We start from the raw sequence: 14,957 nt of genomic DNA, 5'->3' as shown, positions 1-14,957 counted from the left end.
TAAGAAACATTACTGTGCAGCCGTATTCATTGATCTGGCCAAGGCTGTCTGTCAACCACCACATCCTTATCGGCAGACTCGACAGCCTTGGTTTCTCAAATGATTGCCTCGCCTGGTTCACCAACTACTTCTCTGATAGAGTTCAGTGTGTCAAATCGGAGGGTCTGCTGTCCGGACCTCTGGCAGTCTCTATGGGGGTGCCACAGGGTTCAATTCTTGGACCGACTCTCTTCTCTGTATACATCAATGAGGTCGCTCTTGCTGCTGGTGAGTCTCTGATCCACCTCTACGCAGACGACACCATTCTGTATACTTCCGGCCCTTCTTTGGACACTGTGTTAACAACCCTCCAGGCAAGCTTCAATGCCATACAACTCTCCTTCCGTGGCCTCCAATTGCTCTTAAATACAAGTAAAACTAAATGCATGCTCTTCAACCGATCGCTACCTGCACCTACCCGCCTGTCCAACATCACTACTCTGGACGGCTCTGACTTAGAATACGTGGACAACTACAAATACTTAGGTGTCTGGTTGACTGTAAACTCTCCTTCCAGACCCATATCAAACATCTCCAATCCAAAGTTAAATCTAGAATTGGCTTCCTATTTCGCAACAAAGCATCCTTCACTCATGCTGCCAAACATACCCTTGTAAAATTGACCATCCTACAATCCTCGACTTTGGCGTGTCATTTACAAAATAGCCTCCAATACCCTACTCAACAAATTGGATGCAGTCTATCACAGTGCTATCCGTTTTGTCACCAAAGCCCCATATACTACCCACCATTGCGACCTGTACGCTCTCGTTGGCTGGCCCTTTCATACTCGGCCAAACCCACTGGCTCCATGTCATCTACAAGACCCTGCTAGGTAAAGTCCCCCTTATCTCAGCTCGCTGGTCACCATAGCATCTCCCACCTGTAGCACACGCTCCAGCAGGTATATCTCTCTAGTCACCCCCAAAACCAATTCTTTCTTTGGCCGCCTCTCCTTCCAGTTCTCTGCTGCCAATGACTGGAACGAACTACAAAAATCTCTTAAATTGGAAACACTTATCTCCCTCACTAGCTTTAAGCACCAACTGTCAGAGCATCTTACAGATTACTGCACCTGTACATAGCCCACCTATAATTTAGCCCAAACAACTACCTCTTTCCCAACTGTATTTAATTTATTTATTTATTTTGCTCCTTTGCACCCCATTATTTTTATTTCTACTTTGCACATTCTTCCATTGCAATACTACCATTCCAGTGTTTTACTTGCTATATTGTATTTAGTTTGCCACCATGGCCTTTTTTGCCTTTACCTCCCTTCTCACCTAATTTGCTCACATTGTATATAGACTTGTTTTTTTACTGTATTATTGACTGTATGTTTGTTTTACTCCATGTGTAACTCTGTGTCGTTGTATGTGTCGAACTGCTGTGCTTTATCTTGGCCAGGTCGCAATTGTAAATGAGAACTTGTTCTCAACTTGCTTACCTGGTTAAATAAAGGTGAAATAAAAAAATAAAAAAAACTGCCTTGTTCAGGGGCCGAACGACAGATTTTTACCTTGTCAGCTCGGGGATTCGATCTAGCAACCTTTAGGTTACTGGCGAAACGCCCCAAACAAGGCTACCTGCCGCCCCTTATAGTGTCTCCCCTGCTGATAATCTATGACCTGTATATAGTGTCCCCCCTGCTGATAGCCACAGTGTTTGGCTGTTACCACGGAGACTGACCTGCTCGTTGCGGAATGTTTACAGCGATGTAGTCCCAGAATGCTGTGTTGGCTGACAGGGAGGGAGGTGGAGTTGTAGGAACACGCACGCACGCACGCACGCACGCACGCACGCACACACACACACACACACACACACACACACACACACACACACACACACACACACACACACACACACACAGTTAATAGAGGTGCCTGCCTCACTCCCATGGGGGGGCTGTAAGGCTTTCATGGGGGGCTCAGCCACAGGAAGGGGGATAGAGATCGTCTATGTCCCAAGTGGCACCCTATTCCCTATATAGTGCACTACTTTTGACCTGAGCCCTATTGGTTCCAGTCAAAAGTAGTGCACTATATAGGGAGACATTTAGGATGCATCCATGGCTATTAAATCACCAGTTGTAAGGCTGGATTTAGCCATCTCCATGGCAACACTGATGGATGGGCTTCTGGACTACAGTTTACAATAGGAGAGGGGGAGGGGGGAAAGAGGGAGGGGAGAGAGAGGGAGGTGGATAAAGAGGTGGAGAGAGGGAGGTAGGGAGAAGAGGGGGGAGGGGGGGAGAGAGAGATACACACTTCCCACAGGGCCAGGTGGTGAGACAGGGATGCAGCGTGAGCCCCACCCTCTTCAACATATATATCAATGAATTGGTGAGGGCACAAGAACAGTCTCCAGCACCCGGCCTCACCCTAATAAATCAAATCAAATCAAATCAAATTTATTTATATAGCCCTTCGTACATCAGCTGATATCTCAAAGTGCTGTACAGAAACCCAGCCTAAAACCCCAAACAGCAAACAATGCAGGTGTAAAAGCACGGTGGCTAGGAAAAACTCCCTAGAAAGGCCAAAACCTAGGAAGAAACCTAGAGAGGAACCAGGCTATGTGGGGTGGCCAGTCCTCTTCTGGCTGTGCCGGGTAGAGATTATAACAGAACATGACCAAGATGTTCAAATGTTCATAAATGACCAGCATGGTCGAATAATAATAAGGCAGAACAGTTGAAACTGGAGCAGCAGCACAGTCAGGTGGACTGGGGACAGCAAGGAGTCATCATGTCAGGTAGTCCTGGGGCACGGTCCTAGGGCTCAGGTCCTCCGAGAGAGAGAGAAAGAAAGAGAGAATTAGAGAGAGCATATGTGGGGTGGCCAGTCCTCTTCTGGCTGTGCCGGGTGGAGATTATAACAGAACGTGGCCAAGATGTTCAAATGTTCATAAATGACCAGCATGGTTGAATAATAGTAAGGCAGAACAGTTGAAACTGGAGCAGCAGCATGGCCAGGTGGACTGGGGACAGCAAGGAGTCATCATGTCAGGTAGTCCTGGGGCATGGTCCTAGGGCTCAGGTCCTCCGAGAGAGAGAAAGAAAGAGAGAAGGAGAGAATTAGAGAACGCACACTTAGATTCACACAGGACACCGAATAGGACAGGAGAAGTACTCCAGATATAACAAACTGACCCTAATAGAATCTGAAGTCAAATGTCTACTGTCTGCTGATGATCTGGTGTTTCTGTCACCAACCAAGGAGGGCCTACATCAGCACCTAGATCTTCTGCACAGATTCTGTCAGACCTGGGCCCTGACAGTAAATCTCAGTAAGACCAAAATAATGGTGTTCCAAAAAAGATCCAGTCGCCAGGACCACAAATACAAATTCCATCTAGACACCGTTGCCCTAGAGCTCACAAAAAACTATACATACCTTGGCCTAAACATCAGCGCCACAGGTAACTTCCACAAAGCTGTGAACGATCTGAGAGACAAGGCAAGAAGGGCCTTCTATGCCATCAAAAGGAACATAAAATTCGACATACCAATTAGGATCTGGCTAAAAACACTTGAATCCGTTATAAGAATTAACAAAAAAACTGAGCAAACTAGAATGCTATTTGGCCCTACACAGAGAATACACAGTGGCAGAATACCTGACCAGTGTGACTGACCCTAAACAGAGAGAACATAGTGTCAGAATACCTGACCAGTGTGACTGACCCTAAACAGAGAGAACATAGTGTCAGAATACCTGACCAGTGTGACTGACCCTACACAGAGAGTACACAGTGGCAGAATACCTGACCAGTGTGACTGACCCTAAACAGAGAGGACACAGTGGCAGAATACCTGACCAGTGTGACTGACCCTAAACAGAGAGAACATAGTGTCAGAATACCTGACCAGTGTGACTGACCCTACACAGAGAGTACACAGTGGCAGAATACCTGACCAGTGTGACTGACCCTAAACAGAGAGGACACAGTGGCAGAATACCTGACCAGTGTGACTGACCCTAAACAGAGAGGACACAGTGGCAGAATACCTGACCAGTGTGACTGACCCTACACAGAGAGTACACAGTGGCAGAATACCTGACCACTGTGACTGACCCTAAACAGAGAGGACACAGTGGCAGAATACCTGACCACTGTGACTGACCCTAAACAGAGAGGACACAGTGGCAGAATACCTGACCACTGTGACTGACCCTAAACAGAGAGGACACAGTGGCAGAATACCTGACCACTGTGACTGACCCTAAACAGAGAGGACACAGTGGCAGAATACCTGACCACTGTGACTGACCCTAAACAGAGAGGACACAGTGGCAGAATACCTGACCACTGTGACTGACCCTAAACATAGAGGACACAGTGGCAGAATACCTGACCACTGTGACTGACCCTAAACAGAGAGGACACAGTGGCAGAATACCTGACCACTGTGACTGACCCTAAACAGAGAGGACACAGTGGCAGAATACCTGACCACTGTGACTGACCCTAAACAGAGAGGACACAGTGGCAGAATACCTGACCACTGTGACTGACCCTAAACAGAGAGGACACAGTGGCAGAATACCTGACCACTGTGACTGACCCTAAACAGAGAGGACACAGTGGCAGAATACCTGACCACTGTGACTGACCCTAAACAGAGAGGACACAGTGGCAGAATACCTGACCACTGTGACTGACCCTAAACAGAGAGGACACAGTGGCAGAATACCTGACCACTGTGACTGACCCTAAACAGAGAGGACACAGTGGCAGAATACCTGACCACTGTGACTGACCCTAAACAGAGAGGACACAGTGACAGAATACCTGACCACTGTGACTGACCCTAAACAGAGAGTACACAGTGGCAGAATACCTGACCACTGTGACTGACCCTAAACAGAGAGGACACAGTGACAGAATACCTGACCACTATGACTGACCCTGGCAGAATACCTGACCACTGTGACTGACCCTAAACAGAGAGGACACAGTGGCAGAATACCTGACCACTGTGACTGACCCTAAACAGAGAGGACACAGTGGCAGAATACCTGACCACTGTGACTGACCCTAAACAGAGAGGACACAGTGGCAGAATACCTGACCACTGTGACTGACCCTAAACATAGAGAGGACACAGTGGCAGAATACCTGACCACTGTGACTGACCCTAAAGAGGACACAGTGGCAGAATACCTGACCACTGTGACTGACCCTAAACAGAGAGGACACAGTGGCAGAATACCTGACCACTGTGACTGACCCTAAACAGAGGGACACAGTGGCAGAATACCTGACCACTGTGACTGACCCTAAACAGAGAGGACACAGTGGCAGAATACCTGACCACTGTGACTGACCCTAAACAGAGAGGACACAGTGGCAGAATACCTGACCACTGTGACTGACCCTAAACAGAGAGGACACAGTGGCAGAATACCTGACCACTGTGACTGACCCTAAACAGAGAGGACACAGTGGCAGAATACCTGACCACTGTGACTGACCCTAAACAGAGAGGACACAGTGGCAGAATACCTGACCACTGTGACTGACCCTAAACAGAGAGGACACAGTGGCAGAATACCTGACCACTGTGACTGACCCTAAACAGAGAGAGGACACAGTGGCAGAATACCTGACCACTGTGACTGACCCTAAACAGAGAGGACACAGTGGCAGAATACCTGACCACTGTGACTGACCCTAAACAGAGAGGACACAGTGGCAGAATACCTGACCACTGTGACTGACCCTAAACAGAGAGGACACAGTGGCAGAATACCTGACCACTGTGACTGACCCTAAACAGAGAGGACACAGTGGCAGAATACCTGACCACTGTGACTGACCCTAAACAGAGAGGACACAGTGGCAGAATACCTGACCACTGTGACTGACCCTAAACAGAGAGGACACAGTGGCAGAATACCTGACCACTGTGACTGACCCTAAACAGAGAGGACACAGTGGCAGAATACCTGACCACTGTGACTGACCCTAAACAGAGAGGACACAGTGGCAGAATACCTGACCACTGTGACTGACCCTAAACAGAGAGGACACAGTGGCAGAATACCTGACCACTGTGACTGACCCTAAACAGAGAGGACACATTGGCAGAATACCTGACCACTGGCAGAATACCTGACCACTGTGACTGACCCTAAACAGAGAGGACACAGTGGCAGAATACCTGACCACTGTGACTGACCCTAAACAGAGAGGACACAGTGGCAGAATACCTGACCACTGTGACTGACCCTAAACAGAGAGGACACAGTGGCAGAATACCTGACCACTGTGACTGACCCTAAACAGAGAGGACACAGTGGCAGAATACCTGACCACTGTGACTGACCCTAAACAGAGAGGACACAGTGGCAGAATACCTGACCACTGTGACTGACCCTAAACAGAGAGGACACAGTGGCAGAATACCTGACCACTGTGACTGACCCTAAACAGAGAGGACACAGTGGCAGAATACCTGACCACTGTGACTGACCCTAAACAGAGAGGACACAGTGGCAGAATACCTGACCACTGTGACTGACCCTAAACAGAGAGGACACAGTGGCAGAATACCTGACCACTGTGACTGACCCTAAACAGAGAGGACACAGTGGCAGAATACCTGACCACTGTGACTGACCCTAAACAGAGAGGACACAGTGGCAGAATACCTGACCACTGTGACTGACCGTAAACAGAGAGGACACAGTGGCAGAATACCTGACCACTGTGACTGACCCTAAACAGAGAGGACACAGTGGCAGAATACCTGACCACTGTGACTGACCCTAAACAGAGAGGACACAGTGGCAGAATACCTGACCACTGTGACTGACCCTAAACAGAGAGGACACAGTGGCAGAATACCTGACCACTGTGACTGACCCTAAACAGAGAGGACACAGTGGCAGAATACCTGACCACTGTGACTGACCGTAACAGAGAGTACACAGTGGCAGAATACCTGACCACTGTGACTGACCCTAAACAGAGAGGACACAGTGGCAGAATACCTGACCACTGTGACTGACCCTAAACAGAGAGGACACAGTGGCAGAATACCTGACCACTGTGACTGACCCTAAACAGAGAGGACACAGTGGCAGAATACCTGACCACTGTGACTGACCCTAAACAGAGAGGACACAGTGGCAGAATACCTGACCACTGTGACTGACCCTAAACAGAGAGGACACAGTGGTAGAATACCTGACCACTGTGACTGACCCTAAACAGAGAGGACACAGTGGCAGAATACCTGACCACTGTGACTGACCCTAAACAGAGAGGACACAGTGGCAGAATACCTGACCACTGTGACTGACCCTAAACAGAGAGGACACAGTGGCAGAATACCTGACCACTGTGACTGACCCTAAACAGAGAGGACACAGTGGTAGAATACCTGACCACTGTGACTGACCCTAAACAGAGAGGACACAGTGGCAGAATACCTGACCAGTGTGACTGACCCTAAACAGAGAGTACACAGTGGCAGAATACCTGACCAGTGTGACTTAAAAAAAAAAAAACATTTTTTAAAACCTTTATTTAACCAGGAAGGGCTCATTGAGATTAAAATCTCTTTTTCAAGAGCACCCTGGCCAAGATAGGCAGCACCAAGTCATTACAAAAAAATGACAGACAGACAACATGAAAAACTACAAGTAATCTAGTAAAAACCATAGAATTCACAAGAGTATAAAACAGCAAATTAAAAACATTGACAGGTCAGGGAATCGGCCTCAAAATCCTTCATCAGTGATTTAAAAACACCAATCGGGACAAGTTCTTCCAGTTTAAAAGTATTTTGTAAGGTGTTCCAAGACGATGGCGCAGAGTACATAAAAGCCCTTTTACCAAATTCAGTTCGGACATTTGGAACAGTTAGCAGGATAAAGTCCAGTGAACGAAGAGAGTACCCACCACATTTCTGAACAATAAAAATGTCAAAATAAAAAGGTAATAAACCCAAAATGGCTTTGTAAATGAAAGTATACCAGTGACTGAGCCTAGAGTGACTTGAGAAGGCCAGCCAACCCTGGTATACAAAGTGCAGTGGTGCGTAAGGGTTTTGCAGTTTAAAATACATTTCAAAGTGCCATGGTAAAGGGTGTCAATTGATCTCAAACACTGAGCGGAAGCATCATATATAAAATATCCCCATAGTCTAGTAAAGGCATAAATGTAGCTGATACTAGCCTCCTTCTGACTTCAAAAGAAAAACAGGCCTTATTCCTAAAAACAAAATCCCAATTTCAGCTTCTATTTTTTTGTAAGTTGTTGACTATGCAATTTAAAAGAGAGGCCGTCATCAATTAAAATTCCAAGATACTTATATGAGGTCACAACCTCAATCTCCTTGCCCTGACAGGCAGTAATAGGTGAAAGGTTCAGAGGTCTATTTCTTGCTTTAGAAAACACCATTAGTTTAGTTTTGTCAGTATTGAGGATAAGCTTCAATTGACACAAGGTATGTTGAACAGTATAAAAAGCAGTTTGCATGTTCTGGAAAGCTTTTGTAAGAGACGAAGCACAACAGTAAATAACAGTATCATCAGCATAAAAATGAAGTTGTGCATTTTGGACATTTTTGTCTAAATCATTTATATAAATAGTGAATAAGAGAGGACCAAGTACAGAGCCTTGGGGCACACCATTCAAGACAGACAATTTAACAGACATAAGCCCATCAAATTGAGTTCACTGAGTTCTATCAGACAGATAGTTAGCAAACCATGCAACTGCATGCTCCGAAAGACCTACACTCGACAATCTCTGCCTTAGTACAGCATGATCAAATGTATCAAAAGCCTTAGAGAGATCAATAAAAAGTGAGACACAGTGCTGTTTTTTGTCAATGACTTCAGTGATATCATTTATGGCTGCTGTAATTGTGCTATGCTTCTTCCTGAAGCCTAAATAGAGTTAGTAAATAAAAACTATTTTAGCTGTTCAGCTGACACCTTTGAGATTGGCCTATAATTATTTAAAAGAGTTGGATCTCCCTCTTTTAAAAGTGGTAGGACAAATGCTGATTTCCAGATCTTTGGAATTTAATTTACATTCCAGGGTTAGTTTGAACAGAGATGTAAGTGGTTCAGCAATGAAATCAACTGCCAGATTTAAAAAGCAGGGATCCAAAAGATCAGGACCTGCAGGCTTTCTCTGATCTAAGGATTTCAGGGCTTTATGTACCACCTGCACTGAGAATGGAAAAAGCTCAAAGTTTGACCAGCTCTCACTGGTTCATCCACACAGGGTTGGACAGAGACAGAGGACACTGGTTCATCCACCACAGGGTTGGACAGAGACAGAGGACACTGGTTCATCCACACAGGGTTGTACAGAGACAGAGGACACTGGTTCATCCACACAGGGTTGGACAGAGACAGAGGACACTGGTTCATCCACACAGGGTTGGACAGAGACAGAGGACACTGGTTCATCCACCACAGGGTTGGACAGAGACAGAGGACACTGGTTCATCCACACAGGGTTGGACAGAGGACACTGGTTCATCCACACAGGGTTGTACAGAGACAGAGGACACTGGTTCATCCACCACAGGGTTGGACAGAGACAGAGGACACTGGTTCATCCACACAGGGTTGTACAGAGACAGAGGACACTGGTTCATCCACACAGGGTTGGACAGAGACAGAGGACACTGGTTCATCCACCACAGGGTTGGACAGAGACAGAGGACACTGGTTCATCCACACAGGGTTGGACAGAGGACACTGGTTCATCTACACAGGGTTGTACAGAGACAGAGGACACTGGTTCATCCACACAGGGTTGTACAGAGACAGAGGACACTGGTTCATCCACACAGGGTTGGACAGAGACAGAGGACACTGGTTCATCCACACAGGGTTGGACAGAGACAGAGGACACTGGGTTGGACATCAGACACAGGGTTGTACAGAGACAGAGGACACTGGTTCATCCACACAGGGTTGTACAGAGACAGAGGACACTGGTTCATCCACACAGGGTTGGACAGAGACAGAGGACACTGGTTCATCCACACAGGGTTGGACAGAGACAGAGGACACTGGTTCATCCACACAGGGTTGTACAGAGACAGAGGACACTGGTTCATCCACCACAGGGTTGGACAGAGACAGAGGACACAGGGTTGGACAGAGACAGAGGACACTGGTTCATCCACACAGGGTTGGACAGAGACAGAGGACACTGGTTCATCCACCACAGGGTTGGACAGAGACAGAGGACACAGGGTTGGACAGAGACAGAGGACACTGGTTCATCCACACAGGGTTGGACAGAGACAGAGGACACAGGGTTGGACAGAGACAGAGGACACAGGGTTGGACAGAGACAGAGGACACTGGGTTGTACAGAGACAGAGGACACTGGGTTGTACAGAGACAGAGGACACTGGGTTGTACAGAGACAGAGGACACTGGTTCATCCACACATGGTTGGACAGAGACAGAGGACACTGGGTTGTACAGAGACAGAGGACACTGGTTCATCCACACAGGGTTGGACAGAGACAGAGGACACAGGGTTGGACAGAGACAGAGGACACAGGGTTGGACAGAGACAGAGGACACAGGGTTGGACAGAGACAGAGGACACAGGGTTGGACAGAGACAGAGGACACTGGGTTGGACAGAGACAGAGGACACAGGGTTGGACAGAGACAGAGGACACTGGGTTGGACAGAGACAGAGGACACTGGGTTGGACAGAGACAGAGGACACTGGGTTGGACAGAGACAGAGGACACTGGGTTGGACAGAGACAGAGGACACAGGGTTGGACAGAGACAGAGGACACTGGGTTGGACAGAGACAGAGGACACAGGGTTGGACAGAGACAGAGGACACTGGGTTGGACAGAGACAGAGGACACTGGGTTGGACAGAGACAGAGGACACTGGGTTGGACAGAGACAGAGGACACAGGGTTGGACAGAGACAGAGGACACTGGGTTGGACAGAGACAGAGGACACTGGGTTGGACAGAGACAGAGGACACAGGGTTGGACAGAGACAGAGGACACTGGGTTGGACAGAGACAGAGGACACTGGGTTGGACAGAGACAGAGGACACAGGGTTGGACAGAGACAGAGGACACTGGGTTGGACAGAGACAGAGGACACTGAATCAAACAGCCTACCAGATGATAACAAAGTGCTCATTGAAACAATTCAGCATTTCAGTTTTGTCATATACAGCAACAGAGTCCTTCAAAACACATGACGGTAATTCATTAACATTACTGTTACCAGACATAGACTTAATAGCCTTCCAATACCTTCTAGGGTCATTCAGGTCATCAGTGGTAACAGACATAAAATACTCAGACTTGGCCTTCCTGAGAAGAAAAGAACACTTGTTTTGTCACTGCCTAAATATAAGCCAATCAGCATCAGAACATGATTTCCTTGCTTTAGCCCAGGCTAGATTACGGTCGTGAATAATACAAGACAGCTCAGAAGAAAACCATGAATTAATCCGCCCTTTAACCCTGAACCTGTGGAATGGGGCGTGTTTGTTTACTATTTGTATAAAAAAAACATAATGAAAGAATTTCCAGGCAGTTTTCACATCAGGGATAAACTCAATCTGCTCCAGTCAAAATAAAACAAATCATGAAAGAAAGCCTGCTCATTAAAACACTTCAATTTTCTCTTAGGAATAAACGTGGGTTTGTCTTAGGAACCTTAGTATTTCTAACAGCAACAACAGCACAATGGTTACTTAAATCATTACAAAAAAACCCAACCGCAGAATATTTATGGGGTCTATAACAGCCAATCACAGTTATAGAGAGCAGAGGGGGGTCTATAACAGCCAATCACAGTTATAGAGAGCAGAGGGGGGTCTATAACAGCTAATCACAGTTATAGAGAGCAGAGTGGGGTCTATAACAGCCAATCACAGTTATAGAGAGCAGAGTGGGGTCTGTAACAGCCAATCACAGTTATAGAGAGCAGAGGGGGATCTGTAACAGCCAATCACAGTTATAGAGAGCAAAGGGGGTCTGTAACAGCCAATCACAGTTATTGAGAGCAAAGGGGGATCTGTAACAGCCAATCACAGTTATAGAGAGCAGAGGGGGATCTGTAACAGCCAATCACAGTTATAGAGAGCAGAGGGGGTCTGTAACAGCCAATCACAGTTATAGAGAGCAGAGGGGGTCTGTAACAGCCAATCACAGTTATAGAGAGCAGAGGGGGGTCTGTAACAGCCAATCACAGTTATAGAGAGCAGAGGGGGTCTATAACAGCCAATCACAGTTATAGAGAGCAGAGGGGGTCTGTAACAGCCAATCACAGTTATAGAGAGCAAAGGGGGTCTGTAACAGCCAATCACAGTTATTGAGAGCAAAGGGGGATCTGTAACAGCCAATCACAGTTATTGAGAGCAAAGGGGGGTCTGTAACAGCCAATCACAGTTATTGAGAGCAAAGGGGGTCTGTAACAGCCAATCACAGTTATTGAGAGCAAAGGGGGATCTGTAACAGCCAATCACAGTTATAGAGAGCAGAGGGGATCTGTAAGCCAATCCAATCACAGTTATAGAGAGCAGAGGGGGGTCTATAACAGCCAATCACAGTTATAGAGAGCAGAGGGAGGTCTATAACAGCCAATCACAGTTATAGAGAGCAGAGGGGGGTCTGTAACAGCCAATCACAGTTATAGAGAGCAGAGGGAGGTCTATAACAGCCAATCACAGTTATAGAGAGCAGAGGGGGTCTATAAAACAGCCAATCACAGTTATAGAGAGCAGAGGGGTCTATAACAGCCAATCACAGTTATAGAGAGCAGAGGGGGTCTTTAACAGCCAATCACAGTTATAGAGAGCAGAGGGGTCTGTAACAGCCAATCAGAGATATGTAGCCAATCACAGTTATAGAGAGCAGAGGGGGTCTTAACAGCCAATCACAGTTATAGAGAGCAGAGGGGGGTCTATAACAGCCAATCACAGTTATAGAGAGCAGAGGGGGGTCTATAACAGCCAATCACAGTTATAGAGAGGCCCTTTGAAACCTCAATATTCAAAACAAGAAATTCCAACTGTTTACAAATAGTTTCAGACTTTGCCATACTAACAGGGAATCTAGTTTTTACATATGTAGCCACACCCCCACCTTTCTTAACCCAATCAGTGTTTTACATATGTAGCCACACCCCCACCTTTCTTAACCCAATCAGTGTTTTACATATGTAGCCACACCCCCACCTTTCTTAACCCAATCAGTGTTTTACATATATAGCCACACCCCCACCTTTCTTAACCCAATCAGTGTTTTACATATATAGCCACACCCCCACCTTTCTTAACCCAATCAGTGTTTTACATATGTAGCCACCCCCCCACCTTTCTTAACCCAATCAGTGTTTTACATATGTAGCCACACCCCCAAACTTAAGGAAAGCTTTGACTCAGTGAGCATAGCCTTGCTATTGAGAAAGGCCGCCGTAGGCAGACCTGGCTCTCAAGAGAAGACAGGCTATGTGCCCACTGTCCACAAAATGAGGTGGAAACTGAGCTGCACTTCCTAACCTCCTGCCCCAATGTATGACCATATTAGAGACACATATTTCCCTCATTACACAGATCCACAAAGAATTAGAAAACAAAACCAATTTTGATAAACTCCCATATCTACTGGGTGAAATACATTTACATTTACATTTAAGTCATTTAGCAGACGCTCTTATCCAGAGCGACTTACAAATTGGTGCATTCACCTTATGACATCCAGTGGAACAGTAGTGCATCTAAATCTTTTAAGGGGGGGGGGGGGTGAGAGGGATTACTTATCCTATCCTAGGTATTCCTTAAAGAGGTGGGGTTTCAGGTGTCTCCGGAAGGTGGTGATTGACTCCGCTGTCCTGGCGTCGTGAGGGAGTTTGTTCCACCATTGGGGGGCCAGAGCAGCGAACAGTTTTGACTGGGCTGAGCGGGAACTGTACTTCCTCAGTGGTAGGGAGGCGAGCAGGCCAGAGGTGGATGAACGCAGTGCTCTTGTTTGGGTGTAGGGCCTGATCAGAGCCTGGAGGTACTGAGGTGCCGTTCCCCTCACAGCTCCGTAGGCAAGCACCATGGTCTTGTAGCGGATGCGAGCTTCAACTGGAAGCCAGTGGAGAGAGCGGAGGAGCGGGGTGACGTGAGAGAACTTGGGAAGGTTGAACACCAGACGGGCTGCGGCGTTCTGGATGAGTTGTAGGGGTTTAATGGCACAGGCAGGGAGCCCAGCCAACAGCGAGTTGCAGTAATCCAGACGGGAGATGACGAGTGCCTGGATTAGGACCTGCGCCGCTTCCCGTGTGAGGCAGGGTCGTACTCTGCGGATGTTGTAGAGCATGAACCTACAGGAAATACCACAGTGACCAATCACAGCAGCAAGATTTGTGACCTGTTGCTACAACCAGTGAAGAACAAACACCATTGCAAATACAATCCATATTTATGTTTATTTATTTTCCCTTTTGTACTTTAACCAGTTGAACAGCGTTACAACACCGTATATAGACATCATATGACATTTTTCCTTTGGAGCTTTTGTGAGTGTAATGTTTACCTTTTATTTAGTTTTTGTTTATTTTACTTTTGTTTGTCTATTTCACTTGCTTTGGCAATGTTAAGATATGTTTCCCGATGCCAATAAAACCCTTTGAATTGAATTGAATAATATAATAATAATCAGCCACGACAAACGTCAGCTGACTTTAGCCACTGCTAGCTAACAATCAGTGGAAGTCACAGGGGCAACAGAGCAAACCTTTTATTTTTTAAATGTTTTTTTTTTTTAAATTACAGGTTGCCTTAAACTGCAGTCAGAGATTATCGCCAGCAATCTGATGATCTGTACCTGGCTTTGTGTTTATTAGTCATAGAATTACATACATACAAAATTATAATTGAATTAAATGAAATGTAT

The 14,957-nt window shown here is 46.7% G+C and overlaps 1 protein-coding gene across 2 annotated transcripts in view; it reads left to right on the top strand.

Moving 5' to 3' along the window:
• Positions 1-14,957, top strand: part of cdkl1 (cyclin dependent kinase like 1 (CDC2 related kinase)) — a 40,302-nt gene that overhangs the window by 15,883 nt on the left and 9,462 nt on the right. The window lies entirely within an intron of this gene.

The sequence above is a fragment of the Oncorhynchus nerka genome, linkage group LG18 (genome assembly GCF_034236695.1).
Source record: "Oncorhynchus nerka isolate Pitt River linkage group LG18, Oner_Uvic_2.0, whole genome shotgun sequence".
In the NCBI taxonomy this organism is placed as follows: Eukaryota; Metazoa; Chordata; class Actinopteri; order Salmoniformes; family Salmonidae; genus Oncorhynchus; species Oncorhynchus nerka.
Note: the sequence above shows the minus strand (reverse complement) of the source record. Positions and strands in the feature narration are given on the sequence as shown.